General features: G+C 67.3%; 14 non-coding genes across 14 annotated transcripts; all 14 read right to left on the bottom strand.

Moving 5' to 3' along the window:
- Positions 1-750: 750 nt before the first annotated feature.
- Positions 751-831, bottom strand: LOC123944982. The gene has a single exon (XR_006818907.1). It is a non-coding gene; the product is annotated as a small nucleolar RNA SNORD115 (small nucleolar RNA).
- Positions 832-2,431: 1,600 nt separating this feature from the next.
- LOC123945538 lies at positions 2,432-2,512 on the bottom strand. Its single transcript, XR_006819359.1, has one exon. It is a non-coding gene; the product is annotated as a small nucleolar RNA SNORD115 (small nucleolar RNA).
- Positions 2,513-4,092: 1,580 nt separating this feature from the next.
- Positions 4,093-4,173, bottom strand: LOC123944981. Its single transcript, XR_006818906.1, has one exon. It is a non-coding gene; the product is annotated as a small nucleolar RNA SNORD115 (small nucleolar RNA).
- Positions 4,174-5,773: 1,600 nt separating this feature from the next.
- LOC123945536 lies at positions 5,774-5,854 on the bottom strand. Its single transcript, XR_006819358.1, has one exon. It is a non-coding gene; the product is annotated as a small nucleolar RNA SNORD115 (small nucleolar RNA).
- Positions 5,855-7,434: 1,580 nt separating this feature from the next.
- Positions 7,435-7,515, bottom strand: LOC123944980. Its single transcript, XR_006818905.1, has one exon. It is a non-coding gene; the product is annotated as a small nucleolar RNA SNORD115 (small nucleolar RNA).
- A 1,598-nt stretch (positions 7,516-9,113) lies between these two features.
- LOC123945057 lies at positions 9,114-9,194 on the bottom strand. The gene has a single exon (XR_006818979.1). It is a non-coding gene; the product is annotated as a small nucleolar RNA SNORD115 (small nucleolar RNA).
- A 1,580-nt stretch (positions 9,195-10,774) lies between these two features.
- On the bottom strand, positions 10,775-10,855 carry LOC123944979. Its single transcript, XR_006818904.1, has one exon. It is a non-coding gene; the product is annotated as a small nucleolar RNA SNORD115 (small nucleolar RNA).
- Positions 10,856-12,455: 1,600 nt separating this feature from the next.
- LOC123945535 lies at positions 12,456-12,536 on the bottom strand. Its single transcript, XR_006819357.1, has one exon. It is a non-coding gene; the product is annotated as a small nucleolar RNA SNORD115 (small nucleolar RNA).
- Positions 12,537-14,119: 1,583 nt separating this feature from the next.
- On the bottom strand, positions 14,120-14,200 carry LOC123945067. The gene has a single exon (XR_006818988.1). It is a non-coding gene; the product is annotated as a small nucleolar RNA SNORD115 (small nucleolar RNA).
- Positions 14,201-15,799: 1,599 nt separating this feature from the next.
- Positions 15,800-15,880, bottom strand: LOC123945401. The gene has a single exon (XR_006819230.1). It is a non-coding gene; the product is annotated as a small nucleolar RNA SNORD115 (small nucleolar RNA).
- A 1,584-nt stretch (positions 15,881-17,464) lies between these two features.
- Positions 17,465-17,545, bottom strand: LOC123944978. The gene has a single exon (XR_006818903.1). It is a non-coding gene; the product is annotated as a small nucleolar RNA SNORD115 (small nucleolar RNA).
- Positions 17,546-19,144: 1,599 nt separating this feature from the next.
- On the bottom strand, positions 19,145-19,225 carry LOC123945400. The gene has a single exon (XR_006819229.1). It is a non-coding gene; the product is annotated as a small nucleolar RNA SNORD115 (small nucleolar RNA).
- Positions 19,226-20,809: 1,584 nt separating this feature from the next.
- Positions 20,810-20,890, bottom strand: LOC123944977. The gene has a single exon (XR_006818902.1). It is a non-coding gene; the product is annotated as a small nucleolar RNA SNORD115 (small nucleolar RNA).
- A 1,600-nt stretch (positions 20,891-22,490) lies between these two features.
- On the bottom strand, positions 22,491-22,571 carry LOC123945035. The gene has a single exon (XR_006818957.1). It is a non-coding gene; the product is annotated as a small nucleolar RNA SNORD115 (small nucleolar RNA).
- Positions 22,572-23,955: the final 1,384 nt, after the last annotated feature.

Below are 23,955 nucleotides of genomic sequence, written 5' to 3'. Positions count from 1 at the left end.
TACTTCAGCAGCCTCCCGTGCCCTGCTTACACTTGGGCGTCTGCTGCATTCTTCATGAGCTCTGCCCTCTCCAGCCCCAGAACCATCGGCTGGGGTGACTCGAGCGACAACCACTCGCTGAAGGGGACAGAGGGCCCTGACACCAAGGGACTCACGTCCGCTCTCTTCTCGGGCGCACAGGACACAGCTGGACGTACAAGGAGGCCTCAGGTCCATGTGGGACGACGGCGGCATGCCCCCAGCCCCCAGTCGTTGCCAGTGACCTGGCCCAACTTTCCCATTCCCTGCACGTGGGATTGCTGAAGGGCGGCTGTGCATGGGCAGGTCAACGCTGTGTGGGCCACCACAGCCCCCATCCCTAGCACAGTGCTGGAGCCGGGGCCCGTGCGGGGATCCGGGCTCCGCGGACAATGCCCATGGCGCCTGGCATCTCCCTGCAGGACCAGAGTCTTCCACTCACCTCTCTTGGGTCACGCCGCACCAAGTTCCGGCCCCCGAGGCCCGCTGAAAGACACAAGGGGCAACGGTCTCCTAAGCAATGGCACCGAGGGAGCTGTCCTGCGAGGTGGATTGGGTCCGGAGGCCGGGCGGAACGCCTCACGACCTCGAGCGGACCCCTGACGGGCACAGACAGGCCAGGGCCAGCACGGGGAGCCCCGAGGGTACGATGGCCTCACGCCCACAACTGCGGCGCACCTCCAGGGTCCCCAGGGTCTGGGGGAGGCTGATCCCGGCACAGACGCCTGTCTTGGGCCTCAGCGTAATCCTATTGAGCATGATTTTTAGGTCATCATCGCTCTTCGAGACCACTTGAGTTCTCATCACTGACCCAAGCAAGCTGGTGGCGATGCGTGCGGCCTCGGGGCACCCCGAAGCTGCTTACCGGGGCTGCATTCCGCACCGCGTCCATGCCCCCGGGTCCTGAGACGTGAGACCTCTGGGCAGGGCGGGGCCAAGCAAGACGTGCTCATCTGGGCGAGCTTCTCGATTGTGGATGGGTTTCTAAGGAGAGACGGAGAGACCAGCTGTCCAAACGTCCTGGTCTGAAGCGCCTGCCGTGCGGCCCAGGGCCCCCTTTCCCGGAGTCCTGGCCACTGGGGGCCCGGCAGAGTTCGGAGCCAAGCATGGCAGGTGTCCGCCAGGAGGAGCCGGGCCAAGGGCCGCCGGCTGCCCTTTCCGGGGCATCCCAAAGCAATGGAGACCGTGGTCCCTGTGGGAGCCCAGCCTTCTGGAGAACGGCCCCTGACCATGGCATGGACCACAGGGCTTTGGCCGGGTCCCCGCTGTCTCCCGGAGTGGCGAGCCAAGAGCGGCGGCCCGGGAGGTTTGGCCAGGACGCCGCCCACCCTCTCCTGGAGCCACCTGGGAGCCAAGGACCTGAGCCCCTGCCCGGGAAGCCAAAGGTTGCCGGGGCCCAGGGCTCCCCCACGGCCGAGCGGGGAAAGCCAGGTCACTCTCCACCACGGCAGCAAGGCACACCGCCCGCTGGCCGCTCTGGACGAGGGACCTGACTCGGCCCGTGCAGTGCCGCTTCACCACGACCCTATCCCGGGTGCTTGAGAGTCTCAGGTGAGAGGCTGAGCCCCAACGGCTGCTGTGGCCTGGGACGTGCAGTTTCTGCCCCCCCGCCCCAGTGGAACCGTGCCGTCTGGCCAGCTCAACGAATCCTCGTGGGCTCTTCGGAAGTGGCCTCCCGGGGCCCCAAACGCCTTGGTCGTCTGCAGGACGGGACAGGAGCTCGGGCCAGTGCAGCCCGCAGAAACCTGCCATGGGCCGGGCCTTGAGCAACAAGGTGTTGCTCAAGGGCACAGTGGCCTCCGAGACCACGGGTCTCACGTCCACTCCCTTTCTGGGCCCCCCGGACACGCCGCAATTGATCAGGAGGCCTCGGGTGCACCTGGGCCTTGGGCGGCCAGCCCGCGCTTTCCAGGCCTTGTCAGCCCCCCGGCCCACGTTTCGCGATCCCTGCCCCTGGGATGGCTCAGGGGCACACGCTCACGGGGACTTCGGTGCCGTCCGGACAATGAGGACCCGCATCCCCAGCCCAGGCCCAGCTGCGGAGTCCCTGCTGGGGTCCCCGCTTCCCGATGCCAGGCCAAGGGGTCTGGGGCCTCCCTCGGAGCCCAGAGGCTTCCGCTCACCTCTCCTGGTGGGAGACGCGCCAAGAACCTTGCCAGCCAGGCCCGCTGAAAGATACAAGGACACAAGGGTGGCTAAGCCCTGGCTCTCGGGCAGCTGTCCGGGGAAGAGGCCTGGGTCGGTAGACCAGCTGGAACGCCAGAACACCCCGTCGGCACCCGCAGGTGCACCGACGTCCGGGGGCCACAGCAGAGAGCCTCGAGAGGTGGTTCTCCTCCCGCGGCCACCTGCAGCGCACCCTCACTGCCCCGACGCTCTGGGGGAGGCTGACCCCGGCACGGTCCCCTGCCTTGGGCCTCAGCGTAATCCTATTGAGCGTGATTTTTAGGTCCTCATCGCTCTTCGAGACCATATGAGTTCTCATCATTGACCCAAGCACGCCCGAGGCGACGCGGGAGGTCCCCTACCACCCAGAAGCTGCTTACCGAGGCTGCTCTCAGGACAGCGCCATACCCCGGCTTCCTGAGGCATGGGACCTGGCGGCGGGGCTGGGCGATGCAAGACTTGGTGGTCAGGGCCAGATCCTCGCTTGGGGATGGGGGCCTAAGGAGGGAGGGGGAGGCCGGCCGTCGGAACGGCGTGCTCGCTGGCCCGTGCCATGCCGCCAAGAACTCTCCAGCCCGAAGCCCTGGCCGGTGCTGTCCAGGCGGGCGGCTGACCCACCCAGGGCTCGGGTCCGCGGGCAAGGGGCAGGACACAAGGGACCCGCTGCCCATCCCTGGCCTTCCCAAATCCACGGAGATCCGGGCCCCCGTGGGAGCCTCCCCTTGCTAGGAAAGGCCCCAGAGCATGGCCTGGAGCACAGGGATTTCCAGTGCTCCCCCGATGTCTGCCGGGGCCCCAAGCAAAGCGTGGCGCACCCGGAAGTGAGGGCCCGAAGGACGCCTTCCCACACATGGGGACCGCGGTGGTCTAGGGACCCGGGCCCTGGCACTCGCAGCCAACGGTGGCCCCCAGGCCCTGATCGCCCAGGGCGAAAAAGGGAATCGCGTCTCACCGTCTCCCACCAAGCAGCGCAAGGCAGGAGACCGCGGCCCGCCCTGCAGGAGGGTCCTGACTCTCCCCTTGTGGCGGCGCTTCCTCTGGGGGCCTCAGAGGACCGGCTCAGCCCCATGGCCTGCTGTGGCCCGGGGCTCGCCACTCTTCCCCTGGGCCAGGGAAACCTTGCTGACTCGGGAAATCCGAGGAAACATTCGAGGGCTGTACTTCAGCAGCCTCCCGTGCCCTGCTTACACTTGGGCGTCTGCTGCATTCTTCATGAGCTCTGCCCTCTCCAGCCCCAGAACCATCGGCTGGGGTGACTCGAGCGACAACCACTCGCTGAAGGGGACAGAGGGCCCTGACACCAAGGGACTCACGTCCGCTCTCTTCTCGGGCGCACAGGACACAGCTGGACGTACAAGGAGGCCTCAGGTCCATGTGGGACGACGGCGGCATGCCCCCAGCCCCCAGTCGTTGCCAGTGACCTGGCCCAACTTTCCCATTCCCTGCACGTGGGATTGCTGAAGGGCGGCTGTGCATGGGCAGGTCAACGCTGTGTGGGCCACCACAGCCCCCATCCCTAGCACAGTGCTGGAGCCGGGGCCCGTGCGGGGATCCGGGCTCCGCGGACAATGCCCATGGCGCCTGGCATCTCCCTGCAGGCCCAGAGTCTTCCACTCACCTCTCTTGGGTCACGCCGCACCAAGTTCCGGCCCCCGAGGCCCGCTGAAAGACACAAGGGGCAACGGTCTCCTAAGCAATGGCACCGAGGGAGCTGTCCTGCGAGGTGGATTGGGTCCGGAGGCCGGGCGGAACGCCTCACGACCTCGAGCGGACCCCTGACGGGCACAGACAGGCCAGGGCCAGCACGGGGAGCCCCGAGGGTACGATGGCCTCACGCCCACAACTGCGGCGCACCTCCAGGGTCCCCAGGGTCTGGGGGAGGCTGATCCCGGCACAGACGCCTGTCTTGGGCCTCAGCGTAATCCTATTGAGCATGATTTTTAGGTCATCATCGCTCTTCGAGACCACTTGAGTTCTCATCACTGACCCAAGCAAGCTGGTGGCGATGCGTGCGGCCTCGGGGCACCCCGAAGCTGCTTACCGGGGCTGCATTCCGCACCGCGTCCATGCCCCCGGGTCCTGAGACGTGAGACCTCTGGGCAGGGCGGGGCCAAGCAAGACGTGCTCATCTGGGCGAGCTTCTCGATTGTGGATGGGTTTCTAAGGAGAGACGGAGAGACCAGCTGTCCAAACGTCCTGGTCTGAAGCGCCTGCCGTGCGGCCCAGGGCCCCCTTTCCCGGAGTCCTGGCCACTGGGGGCCCGGCAGAGTTCGGAGCCAAGCATGGCAGGTGTCCGCCAGGAAGGAGCCGGGCCCAAGGGCCCGGCTGCCCTTTCCGGGGCATCCCAAAGCAATGGAGACCGTGGTCCCTGTGGGAGCCCAGCCTTCTGGAGAACGGCCCCTGACCATGGCATGGACCACAGGGCTTTGGCCGGGTCCCCGCTGTCTCCCGGAGTGGCGAGCCAAGAGCGGCGGCCCGGGAGGTTTGGCCAGGACGCCGCCCACCCTCTCCTGGAGCCACCTGGGAGCCAAGGACCTGAGCCCCTGCCCGGGAAGCCAAAGGTTGCCGGGGCCCAGGGCTCCCCCACGGCCGAGCGGGGAAAGCCAGGTCACTCTCCACCACGGCAGCAAGGCACACCGCCCGCTGGCCGCTCTGGACGAGGGACCTGACTCGGCCCGTGCAGTGCCGCTTCACCACGACCCTATCCCGGGTGCTTGAGAGTCTCAGGTGAGAGGCTGAGCCCCAACGGCTCCTGTGGCCTGGGACGTGCAGTTTCTGCCCCCCCGCCCCAGTGGAACCGTGCCGTCTGGCCAGCTCAACGAATCCTCGTGGGCTCTTCGGAAGTGGCCTCCCGGGGCCCCAAACGCCTTGGTCGTCTGCAGGACGGGACAGGAGCTCGGGCCAGTGCAGCCCGCAGAAACCTGCCATGGGCCGGGCCTTGAGCAACAAGGTGTTGCTCAAGGGCACAGTGGCCTCCGAGACCACGGGTCTCACGTCCACTCCCTTTCTGGGCCCCCCGGACACGCCGCAATTGATCAGGAGGCCTCGGGTGCACCTGGGCCTTGGGCGGCCAGCCCGCGCTTTCCAGGCCTTGTCAGCCCCCCGGCCCACGTTTCGCGATCCCTGCCCCTGGGATGGCTCAGGGGCACACGCTCACGGGGACTTCGGTGCCGTCCGGACAATGAGGACCCGCATCCCCAGCCCAGGCCCAGCTGCGGAGTCCCTGCTGGGGTCCCCGCTTCCCGATGCCAGGCCAAGGGGTCTGGGGCCTCCCTCGGAGCCCAGAGGCTTCCGCTCACCTCTCCTGGTGGGAGACGCGCCAAGAACCTTGCCAGCCAGGCCCGCTGAAAGACACAAGGACACAAGGGTGGCTAAGCCCTGGCTCTCGGGCAGCTGTCCGGGGAAGAGGCCTGGGTCGGTAGACCAGCTGGAACGCCAGAACACCCCGTCGGCACCCGCAGGTGCACCGACGTCCGGGGGCCACAGCAGAGAGCCTCGAGAGGTGGTTCTCCTCCCGCGGCCACCTGCAGCGCACCCTCACTGCCCCGACGCTCTGGGGGAGGCTGACCCCGGCACGGTCCCCTGCCTTGGGCCTCAGCGTAATCCTATTGAGCGTGATTTTTAGGTCCTCATCGCTCTTCGAGACCATATGAGTTCTCATCATTGACCCAAGCACGCCCGAGGCGACGCGGGAGGTCCCCTACCACCCAGAAGCTGCTTACCGAGGCTGCTCTCAGGACAGCGCCATACCCCGGCTTCCTGAGGCATGGGACCTGGCGGCGGGGCTGGGCGATGCAAGACTTGGTGGTCAGGGCCAGATCCTCGCTTGGGGATGGGGGCCTAAGGAGGGAGGGGGAGGCCGGCCGTCGGAACGGCGTGCTCGCTGGCCCGTGCCATGCCGCCAAGAACTCTCCAGCCCGAAGCCCTGGCCGGTGCTGTCCAGGCGGGCGGCTGACCCACCCAGGGCTCGGGTCCGCGGGCAAGGGGCAGGACACAAGGGACCCGCTGCCCATCCCTGGCCTTCCCAAATCCACGGAGATCCGGGCCCCCGTGGGAGCCTCCCCTTGCTAGGAAAGGCCCCAGAGCATGGCCTGGAGCACAGGGATTTCCAGTGCTCCCCCGATGTCTGCCGGGGCCCCAAGCAAAGCGTGGCGCACCCGGAAGTGAGGGCCCGAAGGACGCCTTCCCACACATGGGGACCGCGGTGGTCTAGGGACCCGGGCCCTGGCACTCGCAGCCAGCGGTGGCCCCCAGGCCCTGATCGCCCAGGGCGAAAAAGGGAATCGCGTCTCACCGTCTCCCACCAAGCAGCGCAAGGCAGGAGACCGCGGCCCGCCCTGCAGGAGGGTCCTGACTCTCCCCTTGTGGCGGCGCTTCCTCTGGGGGCCTCAGAGGACCGGCTCAGCCCCATGGCCTGCTGTGGCCCGGGGCTCGCCACTCTTCCCCTGGGCCAGGGAAACCTTGCTGACTCGGGAAATCCGAGGAAACATTCGAGGGCTGTACTTCAGCAGCCTCCCGTGCCCTGCTTACACTTGGGCGTCTGCTGCATTCTTCATGAGCTCTGCCCTCTCCAGCCCCAGAACCATCGGCTGGGGTGACTCGAGCGACAACCACTCGCTGAAGGGGACAGAGGGCCCTGACACCAAGGGACTCACGTCCGCTCTCTTCTCGGGCGCACAGGACACAGCTGGACGTACAAGGAGGCCTCAGGTCCATGTGGGACGACGGCGGCATGCCCCCAGCCCCCAGTCGTTGCCAGTGACCTGGCCCAACTTTCCCATTCCCTGCACGTGGGATTGCTGAAGGGCGGCTGTGCATGGGCAGGTCAACGCTGTGTGGGCCACCACAGCCCCCATCCCTAGCACAGTGCTGGAGCCGGGGCCCGTGCGGGGATCCGGGCTCCGCGGACAATGCCCATGGCGCCTGGCATCTCCCTGCAGGCCCAGAGTCTTCCACTCACCTCTCTTGGGTCACGCCGCACCAAGTTCCGGCCCCCGAGGCCCGCTGAAAGACACAAGGGGCAACGGTCTCCTAAGCAATGGCACCGAGGGAGCTGTCCTGCGAGGTGGATTGGGTCCGGAGGCCGGGCGGAACGCCTCACGACCTCGAGCGGACCCCTGACGGGCACAGACAGGCCAGGGCCAGCACGGGGAGCCCCGAGGGTACGATGGCCTCACGCCCACAACTGCGGCGCACCTCCAGGGTCCCCAGGGTCTGGGGGAGGCTGATCCCGGCACAGACGCCTGTCTTGGGCCTCAGCGTAATCCTATTGAGCATGATTTTTAGGTCATCATCGCTCTTCGAGACCACTTGAGTTCTCATCACTGACCCAAGCAAGCTGGTGGCGATGCGTGCGGCCTCGGGGCACCCCGAAGCTGCTTACCGGGGCTGCATTCCGCACCGCGTCCATGCCCCCGGGTCCTGAGACGTGAGACCTCTGGGCAGGGCGGGGCCAAGCAAGACGTGCTCATCTGGGCGAGCTTCTCGATTGTGGATGGGTTTCTAAGGAGAGACGGAGAGACCAGCTGTCCAAACGTCCTGGTCTGAAGCGCCTGCCGTGCGGCCCAGGGCCCCCTTTCCCGGAGTCCTGGCCACTGGGGGCCCGGCAGAGTTCGGAGCCAAGCATGGCAGGTGTCCGCCAGGAAGGAGCCGGGCCCAAGGGCCCGGCTGCCCTTTCCGGGGCATCCCAAAGCAATGGAGACCGTGGTCCCTGTGGGAGCCCAGCCTTCTGGAGAACGGCCCCTGACCATGGCATGGACCACAGGGCTTTGGCCGGGTCCCCGCTGTCTCCCGGAGTGGCGAGCCAAGAGCGGCGGCCCGGGAGGTTTGGCCAGGACGCCGCCCACCCTCTCCTGGAGCCACCTGGGAGCCAAGGACCTGAGCCCCTGCCCGGGAAGCCAAAGGTTGCCGGGGCCCAGGGCTCCCCCACGGCCGAGCGGGGAAAGCCAGGTCACTCTCCACCACGGCAGCAAGGCACACCGCCCGCTGGCCGCTCTGGACGAGGGACCTGACTCGGCCCGTGCAGTGCCGCTTCACCACGACCCTATCCCGGGTGCTTGAGAGTCTCAGGTGAGAGGCTGAGCCCCAACGGCTGCTGTGGCCTGGGACGTGCAGTTTCTGCCCCCCCGCCCCAGTGGAACCGTGCCGTCTGGCCAGCTCAACGAATCCTCGTGGGCTCTTCGGAAGTGGCCTCCCGGGGCCCCAAACGCCTTGGTCGTCTGCAGGACGGGACAGGAGCTCGGGCCAGTGCAGCCCGCAGAAACCTGCCATGGGCCGGGCCTTGAGCAACAAGGTGTTGCTCAAGGGCACAGTGGCCTCCGAGACCACGGGTCTCACATCCACTCCTTTCTGGGCCCCCGGACACGCCGCAATTGATCAGGAGGCCTCGAGTGCACCTGGGCCTTGGGCGGCCAGCCCGCGCTTTCCAGGCCTTGTCAGCCCCCCGGCCCACGTTTCGCGATCCCTGCCCCTGGGATGGCTCAGGGGCACACGCTCACGGGGACTTCGGTGCCGTCCGGACAATGAGGACCCGCATCCCCAGCCCAGGCCCAGCTGCGGAGTCCCTGCTGGGGTCCCCGCTTCCCGATGCCAGGCCAAGGGGTCTGGGGCTTCCCTCGGAGCCCAGAGGCTTCCGCTCACCTCTCCTGGTGGGAGACGCGCCAAGAACCTTGCCAGCCAGGCCCGGTGAAAGACACAAGGACACAAGGGTGGCTAAGCCCTGGCTCTCGGGCAGCTGTCCGGGGAAGAGGCCTGGGTCGGTAGACCAGCTGGAACGCCAGAACACCCCGTCGGCACCCGCAGGTGCACCGACGTCCGGGGGCCACAGCAGAGAGCCTCGAGAGGTGGTTCTCCTCCCGCGGCCACCTGCAGCGCACCCTCACTGCCCCGACGCTCTGGGGGAGGCTGACCCCGGCACGGTCCCCTGCCTTGGGCCACAGCGTAATCCTATTGAGCGTGATTTTTAGGTCCTCATCGCTCTTCGAGACCATATGAGTTCTCATCATTGACCCAAGCACGCCCGAGGCGACGCGGGAGGTCCCCTACCACCCAGAAGCTGCTTACCGAGGCTGCTCTCAGGACAGCGCCATACCCCGGCTTCCTGAGGCATGGGACCTGGCGGCGGGGCTGGGCGATGCAAGACTTGGTGGTCAGGGCCAGATCCTCGCTTGGGGATGGGGGCCTAAGGAGGGAGGGGGAGGCCGGCCGTCGGAACGGCGTGCTCGCTGGCCCGTGCCATGCCGCCAAGAACTCTCCAGCCCGAAGCACTGGCCGGTGCTGTCCAGGCGGGCGGCTGACCCACCCAGGGCTCGGGTCCGCGGGCAAGGGGCAGGACACAAGGGACCCGCTGCCCATCCCTGGCCTTCCCAAATCCACGGAGATCCGGGCCCCCGTGGGAGCCTCCCCTTGCTAGGAAAGGCCCCAGAGCATGGCCTGGAGCACAGGGATTTCCAGTGCTCCCCCGATGTCTGCCGGGGCCCCAAGCAAAGCGTGGCGCACCCGGAAGTGAGGGCCCGAAGGACGCCTTCCCACACATGGGGACCGCGGTGGTCTAGGGACCCGGGCCCTGGCACTCGCAGCCAGCGGTGGCCCCCAGGCCCTGATCACCCAGGGCGAAAAAGGGAATCGCGTCTCACCGTCTCCCACCAAGCAGCGCAAGGCAGGAGACCGCGGCCCGCCCTGCAGGAGGGTCCTGACTCTCCCCTTGTGGCGGCGCTTCCTCTGGGGGCCTCAGAGGACCGGCTCAGCCCCATGGCCTGCTGTGGCCCGGGGCTCGCCACTCTTCCCCTGGGCCAGGGAAACCTTGCTGACTCGGGAAATCCGAGGAAACATTCGAGGGCTGTACTTCAGCAGCCTCCCGTGCCCTGCTTACACTTGGGCGTCTGCTGCATTCTTCATGAGCTCTGCCCTCTCCAGCCCCAGAACCATCGGCTGGGGTGACTCGAGCGACAACCACTCGCTGAAGGGGACAGAGGGCCCTGACACCAAGGGACTCACGTCCGCTCTCTTCTCGGGCGCACAGGACACAGCTGGACGTACAAGGAGGCCTCAGGTCCATGTGGGACGACGGCGGCATGCCCCCAGCCCCCAGTCGTTGCCAGTGACCTGGCCCAACTTTCCCATTCCCTGCACGTGGGATTGCTGAAGGGCGGCTGTGCATGGGCAGGTCCACGCTGTGTGGGCCACCACAGCCCCCATCCCTAGCACAGTGCTGGAGCCGGGGCCCGTGCGGGGATCCGGGCTCCGCGGACAATGCCCATGGCGCCTGGCATCTCCCTGCAGGCCCAGAGTCTTCCACTCACCTCTCTTGGGTCACGCCGCACCAAGTTCCGGCCCCCGAGGCCCGCTGAAAGACACAAGGGGCAACGGTCTCCTAAGCAATGGCACCGAGGGAGCTGTCCTGCGAGGTGGATTGGGTCCGGAGGCCGGGCGGAACGCCTCACGACCTCGAGCGGACCCCTGACGGGCACAGACAGGCCAGGGCCAGCACGGGGAGCCCCGAGGGTACGATGGCCTCACGCCCACAACTGCGGCGCACCTCCAGGGTCCCCAGGGTCTGGGGGAGGCTGATCCCGGCACAGACGCCTGTCTTGGGCCTCAGCGTAATCCTATTGAGCATGATTTTTAGGTCATCATCGCTCTTCGAGACCACTTGAGTTCTCATCACTGACCCAAGCAAGCTGGTGGCGATGCGTGCGGCCTCGGGGCACCCCGAAGCTGCTTACCGGGGCTGCATTCCGCACCGCGTCCATGCCCCCGGGTCCTGAGACGTGAGACCTCTGGGCAGGGCGGGGCCAAGCAAGACGTGCTCATCTGGGCGAGCTTCTCGATTGTGGATGGGTTTCTAAGGAGAGACGGAGAGACCAGCTGTCCAAACGTCCTGGTCTGAAGCGCCTGCCGTGCGGCCCAGGGCCCCCTTTCCCGGAGTCCTGGCCACTGGGGGCCCGGCAGAGTTCGGAGCCAAGCATGGCAGGTGTCCGCCAGGAAGGAGCCGGGCCCAAGGGCCCGGCTGCCCTTTCCGGGGCATCCCAAAGCAATGGAGACCGTGGTCCCTGTGGGAGCCCAGCCTTCTGGAGAACGGCCCCTGACCATGGCATGGACCACAGGGCTTTGGCCGGGTCCCCGCTGTCTCCCGGAGTGGCGAGCCAAGAGCGGCGGCCCGGGAGGTTTGGCCAGGACGCCGCCCACCCTCTCCTGGAGCCACCTGGGAGCCAAGGACCTGAGCCCCTGCCCGGGAAGCCAAAGGTTGCCGGGGCCCAGGGCTCCCCCACGGCCGAGCGGGGAAAGCCAGGTCACTCTCCACCACGGCAGCAAGGCACACCGCCCGCTGGCCGCTCTGGACGAGGGACCTGACTCGGCCCGTGCAGTGCCGCTTCACCACGACCCTATCCCGGGTGCTTGAGAGTCTCAGGTGAGAGGCTGAGCCCCAACGGCTGCTGTGGCCTGGGACGTGCAGTTTCTGCCCCCCCGCCCCAGTGGAACCGTGCCGTCTGGCCAGCTCAACGAATCCTCGTGGGCTCTTCGGAAGTGGCCTCCCGGGGCCCCAAACGCCTTGGTCGTCTGCAGGACGGGACAGGAGCTCGGGCCAGTGCAGCCCGCAGAAACCTGCCATGGGCCGGGCCTTGAGCAACAAGGTGTTGCTCAAGGGCACAGTGGCCTCCGAGACCGCGGGTCTCACGTCCACTCCCTTTCTGGGCCCCCCGGACACGCCGCAATTGATCAGGAGGCCTCGGGTGCACCTGGGCCTTGGGCGGCCAGCCCGCGCTTTCCAGGCCTTGTCAGCCCCCCGGCCCACGTTTCGCGATCCCTGCCCCTGGGATGGCTCAGGGGCACACGCTCACGGGGACTTCGGTGCCGTCCGGACAATGAGGACCCGCATCCCCAGCCCAGGCCCAGCTGCGGAGTCCCTGCTGGGGTCCCCGCTTCCCGATGCCAGGCCAAGGGGTCTGGGGCCTCCCTCGGAGCCCAGAGGCTTCCGCTCACCTCTCCTGGTGGGAGACGCGCCAAGAACCTTGCCAGCCAGGCCCGCTGAAAGACACAAGGACACAAGGGTGGCTAAGCCCTGGCTCTCGGGCAGCTGTCCGGGGAAGAGGCCTGGGTCGGTAGACCAGCTGGAACGCCAGAACACCCCGTCGGCACCCGCAGGTGCACCGACGTCCGGGGGCCACAGCAGAGAGCCTCGAGAGGTGGTTCTCCTCCCGCGGCCACCTGCAGCGCACCCTCACTGCCCCGACGCTCTGGGGGAGGCTGACCCCGGCACGGTCCCCTGCCTTGGGCCTCAGCGTAATCCTATTGAGCGTGATTTTTAGGTCCTCATCGCTCTTCGAGACCATATGAGTTCTCATCATTGACCCAAGCACGCCCGAGGCGACGCGGGAGGTCCCCTACCACCCAGAAGCTGCTTACCGAGGCTGCTCTCAGGACAGCACCATACCCCGGCTTCCTGAGGCATGGGACCTGGCGGCGGGGCTGGGCGATGCAAGACTTGGTGGTCAGGGCCAGATCCTCGCTTGGGGATGGGGGCCTAAGGAGGGAGGGGGAGGCCGGCCGTCGGAACGGCGTGCTCGCTGGCCCGTGCCATGCCGCCAAGAACTCTCCATCCCGAAGCCCTGGCCGGTGCTGTCCAGGCGGGCGGCTGACCCACCCAGGGCTCGGGTCCGCGGGCAAGGGGCAGGACACAAGGGACCCGCTGCCCATCCCTGGCCTTCCCAAATCCACGGAGATCCGGGGCCCGTGGGAGCCTCCCCTTGCTAGGAAAGGCCCCAGAGCATGGCCTGGAGCACAGGGATTTCCAGTGCTCCCCCGATGTCTGCCGGGGCCCCAAGCAAAGCGTGGCGCACCGGGAAGTGAGGGCCCGAAGGACGCCTTCCCACACATGGGGACCGCGGTGGTCTAGGGACCCGGGCCCTGGCACTCGCAGCCAACGGTGGCCCCCAGGCCCTGATCGCCCAGGGCGAAAAAGGGAATCGCGTCTCACCGTCTCCCACCAAGCAGCGCAAGGCAGGAGACCGCGGCCCGCCCTGCAGGAGGGTCCTGACTCTCCCCTTGTGGCGGCGCTTCCTCTGGGGGCCTCAGAGGACCGGCTCAGCCCCATGGCCTGCTGTGGCCCGGGGCTCGCCACTCTTCCCCTGGGCCAGGGAAACCTTGCTGACTCGGGAAATCCGAGGAAACATTCGAGGGCTGTACTTCAGCAGCCTCCCGTGCCCTGCTTACACTTGGGCGTCTGCTGCATTCTTCATGAGCTCTGCCCTCTCCAGCCCTCTCCAGAACCATCGGCTGGGGTGACTCGAGCGACAACCACTCGCTGAAGGGGACAGAGGGCCCTGACACCAAGGGACTCACGTCCGCTCTCTTCTCGGGCGCACAGGACACAGCTGGACGTACAAGGAGGCCTCAGGTCCATGTGGGACGACGGCGGCATGCCCCCAGCCCCCAGTCGTTGCCAGTGACCTGGCCCAACTTTCCCATTCCCTGCACGTGGGATTGCTGAAGGGCGGCTGTGCATGGGCAGGTCAACGCTGTGTGGGCCACCACAGCCCCCATCCCTAGCACAGTGCTGGAGCCGGGGCCCGTGCGGGGATCCGGGCTCCGTGGACAATGCCCATGGCGCCTGGCATCTCCCTGCAGGCCCAGAGTCTTCCACTCACCTCTCTTGGGTCACGCCGCACCAAGTTCCGGCCCCCGAGGCCCGCTGAAAGACACAAGGGGCAACGGTCTCCTAAGCAATGGCACCGAGGGAGCTGTCCTGCGAGGTGGATTGGGTCCGGAGGCCGGGCGGAACGCCTCACGACCTCGAGCGGACCCCTGACGGGCACAGACAGGCCAGGGCCAGCACGGGGAGCCCCGAGGGTACGATGGCCTCACGCCCACAACTGCGGCGCACCTCCAGGGTCCCCAGGGTCTGGGGGAGGCTGATCCAGGCACAGACGCCTGTCTTGGGCCTCAGCGTAATCCTATTGAGCATGACTTTTAGGTCATCATCGCTCTTCGAGACCACTTGAGTTCTCATCACTGACCCAAGCAAGCTGGTGGCGATGCGTGCGGCCTCGGGGCACCCCGAAGCTGCTTACCGGGGCTGCATTCCGCACCGCATCCATGCCCCCGGGTCCTGAGACGTGAGACCTCTGGGCAGGGCGGGGCCAAGCAAGACGTGCTCATCTGGGTGAGCTTCTCGATTGTGGATGGGTTTCTAAGGAGAGACGGAGAGACCAGCTGTCCAAACGTCCTGGTCTGAAGCGCCTGCCGTGCGGCCCAGGGCCCCCTTTCCCGGAGTCCTGGCCACTGGGGGCCCGGCAGAGTTCGGAGCCAAGCATGCCAGGTGTCCGCCAGGAAGGAGCCGGGCCCAAGGGCCCGGCTGCCCTTTCCGGGGCATCCCAAAGCAACGGAGACCGTGGTCCCTGTGGGAGCCCAGCCTTCTGGAGAACGGCCCCTGACCATGGCATGGACCACAGGGCTTTGGCCGGGTCCCCGCTGTCTCCCGGAGTGGCGAGCCAAGAGCGGCGGCCCGGGAGGTTTGGCCAGGACGCCGCCCACCCTCTCCTGGAGCCACCTGGGAGCCAAGGACCTGAGCCCCTGCCCGGGAAGCCAAAGGTTGCCGGGGCCCAGGGCTCCCCCACGGCCGAGCGGGGAAAGCCAGGTCACTCTCCACCACGGCAGCAAGGCACACCGCCCGCTGGCCGCTCTGGACGAGGGACCTGACTCGGCCCGTACAGTGCCGCTTCACCACGACCCTATCCCGGGTGCTTGAGAGTCTCAGGTGAGAGGCTGAGCCCCAACGGCTGCTGTGGCCTGGGACGTGCAGTTTCTGCCCCCCGCCCCAGTGGAACCGTGCCGTCTGGCCAGCTCAACGAATCCTCGTGGGCTCTTCGGAAGTGGCCTCCCGGGGCCCCAAACGCCTTGGTCGTCTGCAGGACGGGACAGGAGCTCGGGCCAGTGCAGCCCGCAGAAACCTGCCATGGGCCGGGCCTTGAGCAACAAGGTGTTGCTCAAGGGCACAGTGGCCTCCGAGACCACGGGTCTCACGTCCACTCCCTTTCTGGGCCCCCCGGACACGCCGCAATTGATCAGGAGGCCTCGGGTGCACCTGGGCCTTGGGCGGCCAGCCCGCGCTTTCCAGGCCTTGTCAGCCCCCCGGCCCACGTTTCGCGATCCCTGCCCCTGGGATGGCTCAGGGGCACACGCTCACGGGGACTTCGGTGCCGTCCGGACAATGAGGACCCGCATCCCCAGCCCAGGCCCAGCTGCGGAGTCCCTGCTGGGGTCCCCGCTTCCCGATGCCAGGCCAAGGGGTCTGGGGCCTCCCTCGGAGCCCAGAGGCTTCCGCACACCTCTCCTGGTGGGAGACGCGCCAAGAACCTTGCCAGCCAGGCCCGCTGAAAGACACAAGGACACAAGGGTGGCTAAGCCCTGGCTCTCGGGCAGCTGTCCGGGGAAGAGGCCTGGGTCGGTAGACCAGCTGGAACGCCAGAACACCCCGTCGGCACCCGCAGGTGCACCGACGTCCGGGGGCCACAGCAGAGAGCCTCGAGAGGTGGTTCTCCTCCCGCGGCCACCTGCAGCCCACCCTAACTGCCCCGACGCTTTGGGGGAGGCTAACCCCGGCACGGTCCCCTGCCTTGGGCCTCAGCGTAATCCTATTGAGCATGATTTTTAGGTCATCATCGCTCTTCGAGACCATATGAGTTCTCATCATTGACCCAAGCACGCCCGAGGCCACGCGGGAGGTCCCCTACCACCCAGAAGCTGCTTACCGAGGCTGCTCTCAGGACAGCGCCATACCCCGGCTTCCTGAGGCATGGGACCTGGCGGCGGGGCTGGGCGATGCAAGACTTGGTGGTCAGGGCCAGATCCTCGCTTGGGGATGGGGGCCTAAGGAGGGAGGGGGAGGCCGGCCGTCGGAACGGCGTGCTCGCTGGCCCGTGCCATGCCGCCAAGAACTCTCCAGCCCGAAGCCCTGGCCGGTGCTGTCCAGGCGGGCGGCTGACCCACCCAGGGCTCGGGTCCGCGGGCAAGGGGCAGGACACAAGGGACCCGCTGCCCATCCCTGGCCTTCCCAAATCCACGGAGATCCGGGCGCCCGTGGGAGCCTCCCCTTGCTAGGAAAGGCCCCAGAGCATGGCCTGGAGCACAGGGATTTCCAGTGCTCCCCCGATGTCTGCCGGGGCCCCAAGCAAAGCGTGGCGCACCCGGAAGTGAGGGCCCGAAGGACGCCTTCCCACACATGGGGACCGCGGTGGTCTAGGGACCCGGGCCCTGGCACTCGCAGCCAACGGTGGCCCCCAGGCCCTGATCGCCCAGGGCGAAAAAGGGAATCGCGTCTCACCGTCTCCCACCAAGCAGCGCAAGGCGGGAGACCGCGGCCCGCCCTGCAGGAGGGTCCTGACTCTCCCCTTGTGGCGGCGCTTCCTCTGGGGGCCTCAGAGGACCGGCTCAGCCCCATGGCCTGCTGTGGCCCGGGGCTCGCCACTCTTCCCCTGGGCCAGGGAAACCTTGCTGACTCGGGAAATCCGAGGAAACATTCGAGGGCTGTACTTCAGCAGCCTCCCGTGCCCTGCTTACACTTGGGCGTCTGCTGCATTCTTCATGAGCTCTGCCCTCTCCAGCCCTCTCCAGAACCATCGGCTGGGGTGACTCGAGCGACAACCACTCGCTGAAGGGGACAGAGGGCCCTGACACCAAGGGACTCACGTCCGCTCTCTTCTCGGGCGCACAGGACACAGCTGGACGTACAAGGAGGCCTCAGGTCCATGTGGGACGACGGCGGCATGCCCCCAGCCCCCAGTCGTTGCCAGTGACCTGGCCCAACTTTCCCATTCCCTGCACGTGGGATTGCTGAAGGGCGGCTGTGCATGGGCAGGTCAACGCTGTGTGGGCCACCACAGCCCCCATCCCTAGCACAGTGCTGGAGCCGGGGCCCGTGCGGGGATCCGGGCTCCGCGGACAATGCCCATGGCGCCTGGCATCTCCCTGCAGGCCCAGAGTCTTCCACTCACCTCTCTTGGGTCACGCCGCACCAAGTTCCGGCCCCCGAGGCCCGCTGAAAGACACAAGGGGCAACGGTCTCCTAAGCAATGGCACCGAGGGAGCTGTCCTGCGAGGTGGATTGGGTCCGGAGGCCGGGCGGAACGCCTCACGACCTCGAGCGGACCCCTGACGGGCACAGACAGGCCAGGGCCAGCACGGGGAGCCCCGAGGGTACGATGGCCTCACGCCCACAACTGCGGCGCACCTCCAGGGTCCCCAGGGTCTGGGGGAGGCTGATCCCGGCACAGACGCCTGTCTTGGGCCTCAGCGTAATCCTATTGAGCATGATTTTTAGGTCATCATCGCTCTTCGAGACCACTTGAGTTCTCATCACTGACCCAAGCAAGCTGGTGGCGATGCGTGCGGCCTCGGGGCACCCCGAAGCTGCTTACCGGGGCTGCATTCCGCACCGCGTCCATGCCCCCGGGTCCTGAGACGTGAGACCTCTTGGCAGGGCGGGGCCAAGCAAGACGTGCTCATCTGAGCGAGCTTCTCGATTGTGGATGGGTTTCTAAGGAGAGACGGAGAGACCAGCTGTCCAAACGTCCTGGTCTGAAGCGCCTGCCGTGCGGCCCAGGGCCCCCTTTCCCGGAGTCCTGGCCACTGGGGGCCCGGCAGAGTTCGGAGCCAAGCATGGCAGGTGTCCGCCAGGAAGGAGCCGGGCCCAAGGGCCCGGCTGCCCTTTCCGGGGCATCCCAAAGCAATGGAGACCGTGGTCCCTGTGGGAGCCCAGCCTTCTGGAGAACGGCCCCTGACCATGGCATGGACCACAGGGCTTTGGCCGGGTCCCCGCTGTCTCCCGGAGTGGCGAGCCAAGAGCGGCGGCCCGGGAGGTTTGGCCAGGACGCCGCCCACCCTCTCCTGGAGCCACCTGGGAGCCAAGGACCTGAGCCCCTGCCCGGGAAGCCAAAGGTTGCCGGGGCCCAGGGCTCCCCCACGGCCGAGCGGGGAAATTCAGGTCACTCTCCACCACGGCAGCAAGGCACACCGCCCGCTGGCCGCTCTGGACGAGGGACCTGACTCGGCCCTTGCAGTGCCGCTTCACCACGACCCTATCCCGGGTGCTTGAGAGTCTCAGGTGAGAGGCTGAGGCCCAACGGCTGCTGTGGCCTGGGACGTGCAGATTCTGCCCACCGCCCCAGTGGAACCGTGCCGTCTGGCCAGCTCAACGAATCCTCGTGGGCTCTTCGGAAGTGGCCTCCCGGGGCCCCAAACGCCTTGGTCGTCTGCAGGACGGGACAGGAGCTCGGGCCAGTGCAGCCCGCAGAAACCTGCCATGGGCCGGGCCTTGAGCAACAAGGTGTTGCTCAAGGGCACAGGGGCCTCCGAGACCACGGGTCTCACGTCCACTCCCTTTCTGGGCCCCCCGGACACGCCGCAATTGATCAGGAGGCCTCGGGTGCACCTGGGCCTTGGGCGGCCAGCCCGCGCTTTCCAGGCCTTGTCAGCCCCCCGGCCCACGTTTCGCGATCCCTGCCCCTGGGATGGCTCAGGGGCACACGCTCACGGGGACTTCGGTGCCGTCCGGACAATGAGGACCCGCATCCCCAGCCCAGGCCCAGCTGCGGAGTCCCTGCTGGGGTCCCCGCTTCCCGATGCCAGGCCAAGGGGTCTGGGGCCTCCCTCGGAGCCCAGAGGCTTCCGCTCACCTCTCCTGGTGGGAGACGCGCCAAGAACCTTGCCAGCCAGGCCCGCTGAAAGACACAAGGACACAAGGGTGGCTAAGCCCTGGCTCTCGGGCAGCTGTCCGGGGAAGAGGCCTGGGTCGGTAGACCAGCTGGAACGCCAGAACACCCCGTCGGCACCCGCAGGTGCACCGACGTCCGGGGGCCACAGCAGAGAGCCTCGAGAGGTGGTTCTCCTCCCGCGGCCACCTGCAGCGCACCCTCACTGCCCCGACGCTCTGGGGGAGGCTGACCCCGGCACGGTCCCCTGCCTTGGGCCTCAGCGTAATCCTATTGAGCATGATTTTTAGGTCATCATCGCTCTTCGAGACCATATGAGTTCTCATCATTGACCCAAGCACGCCCGAGGCCACGCGGGAGGTCCCCTACCACCCAGAAGCTGCTTACCGAGGCTGCTCTCAGGACAGCGCCATACCCCGGCTTCCTGAGGCATGGGACCGGGCGGCGGGGCTGGGCGATGCAAGACTTGGTGGTCAGGGCCAGATCCTCGCTTGGGGATGGGGGCCTAAGGAGGGAGGGGGAGGCCGGCCGTCGGAACGGCGTGCTCGCTGGCCCGTGCCATGCCGCCAAGAACTCTCCAGCCCGAAGCCCTGGCCGGTGCTGTCCAGGCGGGCGGCTGACCCACCCAGGGCTCGGGTCCGCGGGCAAGGGGCAGGACACAAGGGACCCGCTGCCCATCCCTGGCCTTCCCAAATCCACGGAGATCCGGGCCCCCGTGGGAGCCTCCCCTTGCTGAGAAAGGCCCCAGAGCATGGCCTGGAGCACAGGGATTTCCAGTGCTCCCCCGATGTCTGCCGGGGCCCCAAGCAAAGCGTGGCGCACCCGGACGTGAGGGCCCGAAGGACGCCTTCCCACACATGGGGACCGCGGTGGTCTAGGGACCCGGGCCCTGGCACTCGCAGCCAACGGTGGCCCCCAGGCCCTGATCGCCCAGGGCGAAAAAGGGAATCGCGTCTCACCGTCTCCCACCAAGCAGCGCAAGGCGGGAGACCGCGGCCCGCCCTGCCGGAGGGTCCTGACTCTCCCCTTGTGGCGGCGCTTCCTCTGGGGGCCTCAGAGGACCGGCTCAGCCCCATGGCCTGCTGTGGCCCGGGGCTCGCCACTCTTCCCCTGGGCCAGGGAAACCTTGCTGACTCGGGAAATCCGAGGAAACATTCGAGGGCTGTACTTCAGCAGCCTCCCGTGCCCTGCTTACACTTGGGCGTCTGCTGCATTCTTCATGAGCTCTGCCCTCTCCAGCCCTCTCCAGAACCATCGGCTGGGGTGACTCGAGCGACAACCACTCGCTGAAGGGGACAGAGGGCCCTGACACCAAGGGACTCACGTCCGCTCTCTTCTCGGGCGCACAGGACACAGCTGGACGTACAAGGAGGCCTCAGGTCCATGTGGGACGACGGCGGCATGCCCCCAGCCCCCAGTCGTTGCCAGTGACCTGGCCCAACTTTCCCATTCCCTGCACGTGGGATTGCTGAAGGGCGGCTGTGCATGGGCAGGTCCACGCTGTGTGGGCCACCACAGCCCCCATCCCTAGCACAGTGCTGGAGCCGGGGCCCGTGCGGGGATCCGGGCTCCGCGGACAATGCCCATGGCGCCTGGCATCTCCCTGCAGGCCCAGAGTCTTCCACTCACCTCTCTTGGGTCACGCCGCACCAAGTTCCGGCCCCCGAGGCCCGCTGAAAGACACAAGGGGCAACGGTCTCCTAAGCAATGGCACCGAGGGAGCTGTCCTGCGAGGTGGATTGGGTCCGGAGGCCGGGCGGAACGCCTCACGACCTCGAGCGGACCCCTGACGGGCACAGACAGGCCAGGGCCAGCACGGGGAGCCCCGAGGGTACGATGGCCTCACGCCCACAACTGCGGCGCACCTCCAGGGTCCCCAGGGTCTGGGGGAGGCTGATCCCGGCACAGACGCCTGTCTTGGGCCTCAGCGTAATCCTATTGAGCATGATTTTTAGGTCATCATCGCTCTTCGAGACCACTTGAGTTCTCATCACTGACCCAAGCAAGCTGGTGGCGATGCGTGCGGCCTCGGGGCACCCCGAAGCTGCTTACCGGGGCTGCATTCCGCACCGCGTCCATGCCCCCGGGTCCTGAGACGTGAGACCTCTGGGCAGGGCGGGGCCAAGCAAGACGTGCTCATCTGGGCGAGCTTCTCGATTGTGGATGGGTTTCTAAGGAGAGACGGAGAGACCAGCTGTCCAAACGTCCTGGTCTGAAGCGCCTGCCGTGCGGCCCAGGGCCCCCTTTCCCGGAGTCCTGGCCACTGGGGGCCCGGCAGAGTTCGGAGCCAAGCATGGCAGGTGTCCGCCAGGAAGGAGCCGGGCCCAAGGGCCCGGCTGCCCTTTCCGGGGCATCCCAAAGCAATGGAGACCGTGGTCCCTGTGGGAGCCCAGCCTTCTGGAGAACGGCCCCTGACCATGGCATGGACCACAGGGCTTTGGCCGGGTCCCCGCTGTCTCCCGGAGTGGCGAGCCAAGAGCGGCGGCCCGGGAGGTTTGGCCAGGACGCCGCCCACCCTCTCCTGGAGCCACCTGGGAGCCAAGGACCTGAGCCCCTGCCCGGGAAGCCAAAGGTTGCCGGGGCCCAGGGCTCCCCCACGGCCGAGCGGGGAAAGCCAGGTCACTCTCCACCACGGCAGCAAGGCACACCGCCCGCTGGCCGCTCTGGACGAGGGACCTGACTCGGCCCGTGCAGTGCCGCTTCACCACGACCCTATCCCGGGTGCTTGAGAGTCTCAGGTGAGAGGCTGAGCCCCAACGGCTGCTGTGGCCTGGGACGTGCAGTTTCTGCCCCCCCGCCCCAGTGGAACCGTGCCGTCTGGCCAGCTCAACGAATCCTCGTGGGCTCTTCGGAAGTGGCCTCCCGGGGCCCCAAACGCCTTGGTCGTCTGCAGGACGGGACAGGAGCTCGGGCCAGTGCAGCCCGCAGAAACCTGCCATGGGCCGGGCCTTGAGCAACAAGGTGTTGCTGAAGGGCACAGTGGCCTCCGAGACCGCGGGTCTCACGTCCACTCCCTTTCTGGGCCCCCCGGACACGCCGCAATTGATCAGGAGGCCTCGGGTGCACCTGGGCCTTGGGCGGCCAGCCCGCGCTTTCCAGGCCTTGTCAGCCCCCCGGCCCACGTTTCGCGATCCCTGCCCCTGGGATGGCTCAGGGGCACACGCTCACGGGGACTTCGGTGCCGTCCGGACAATGAGGACCCGCATCCCCAGCCCAGGCCCAGCTGCGGAGTCCCTGCTGGGGTCCCCGCTTCCCGATGCCAGGCCAAGGGGTCTGGGGCCTCTTTCGGAGCCCAGAGGCTTCCGCTCACCTCTCCTGGTGGGAGACGCGCCAAGAACCTTGCCAGCCAGGCCCGCTGAAAGACACAAGGACACAAGAGTGGCTAAGCCCTGGCTCTCGGGCAGCTGTCCGGGGAAGAGGCCTGGGTCGGTAGACCAGCTGGAACGCCAGAACACCCCGTCGGCAACCGCAGGTGCACCGACGTCCGGGGGCCACAGCAGAGAGCCTCGAGAGGTGGTTCTCCTCCCGCGGCCACCTGCAGCGCACGCTCACTGCCCCGACGCTCTGGGGGAGGCTGACCCTGGCACGGTCCCCTGCCTTGGGCCTCAGCGTAATCCTATTGAGCATGATTTTTAGGTCCTCATCGCTCTTCGAGACCATATGAGTTCTAATCATTGACCCAAGCACGCCCGAGGCGACGCGGGAGGTCCCCTACCACCCAGAAGCTGCTTACCGAGGCTGCTCTCAGGACAGCGCCATACCCCGGCTTCCTGAGGCATGGGACCTGGCGGCGGGGCTGGGCGATGCAAGACTTGGTGGTCAGGGCCAGATCCTCGCTTGGGGATGGGGGCCTAAGGAGGGAGGGGGAGGCCGGCCATCGGAACGGCGTGCTCGCTGGCCCGTGCCATGCCGCCAAGAACTCTCCAGACCGAAACACTGGCTGGTGCCGTCCAGGCGGGCGGCTGACCCACCCAGGGCTCGGGTCCACGGGCAAGGGGCAGGACACAAGGGACCCGCTGCCCATCCCTGGCCTTCCCAAATCCACGGAGATCCGGGCCCCCGTGGGAGCCTCCCCTTGCTAGGAAAGGCCCCAGAGCATGGCCTGGAGCACAGGGATTTCCAGTGCTCCCACGATGTCTGCCGGGGCCCCAAGCAAAGCGTGGCGCACCCGGAAGTGAGGGCCCGAAGGACGCCTTCCCACACATGGGGACCGCGGTGGTCTAGGGACCCGGGCCCTGGCACTCGCAGCCAACGGTGGCCCCCAGGCCCTGATCGCCCAGGGCGAAAAAGGGAATCGCGTCTCACCGTCTCCCACCAAGCAGCGCAAGGCAGGAGACCGCGGCCCGCCCTGCAGGAGGGTCCTGACTCTCCCCTTGTGGCGGCGCTTCCTCTGGGGGCCTCAGAGGACCGGCTCAGCCCCATGGCCTGCTGTGGCCCGGGGCTCGCCACTCTTCCCCTGGGCCAGGGAAACCTTGCTGACTCGGGAAATCCGAGGAAACATGCGAGGGCTGTACTTCAGCAGCCTCCCAGGCTCTGCTTACACTTGGGCGTCTGCTGCATTCTTCATGAGCTTTGCCCTCTCCAGCCCTCTCCAGAACCATCGGCTGGGGTGACTCGAGCGACAACCACTCGCTGAAGGGGACAGAGGGCCCTGACACCAAGGGACTCACGTCCGCTCTCTTCTCGGGCGCACAGGACACAGCTGGACGTACAAGGAGGCCTCAGGTCCATGTGGGACGACGGCGGCATGCCCCCAGCCCCCAGTCGTTGCCAGTGACCTGGCCCAACTTTCCCATTCCCTGCACGTGGGATTGCTGAAGGGCGGCTGTGCATGGGCAGGTCAACGCTGTGTGGGCCACCACAGCCCCCATCCCTAGCACAGTGCTGGAGCCGGGGCCCGTGCGGGGATCCGGGCTCCGCGGACAATGCCCATGGCGCCTGGCATCTCCCTGCAGGCCCAGAGTCTTCCACTCACCTCTCTTGGGTCACGCCGCACCAAGTTCCGGCCCCCGAGGCCCGCTGAAAGACACAAGGGGCAACGGTCTCCTAAGCAATGGCACCGAGG

This window comes from Meles meles, chromosome 6, assembly GCF_922984935.1.
Source record: "Meles meles chromosome 6, mMelMel3.1 paternal haplotype, whole genome shotgun sequence".
In the NCBI taxonomy this organism is placed as follows: domain Eukaryota; kingdom Metazoa; phylum Chordata; class Mammalia; order Carnivora; family Mustelidae; genus Meles; species Meles meles.
Note: the sequence above shows the minus strand (reverse complement) of the source record. Positions and strands in the feature narration are given on the sequence as shown.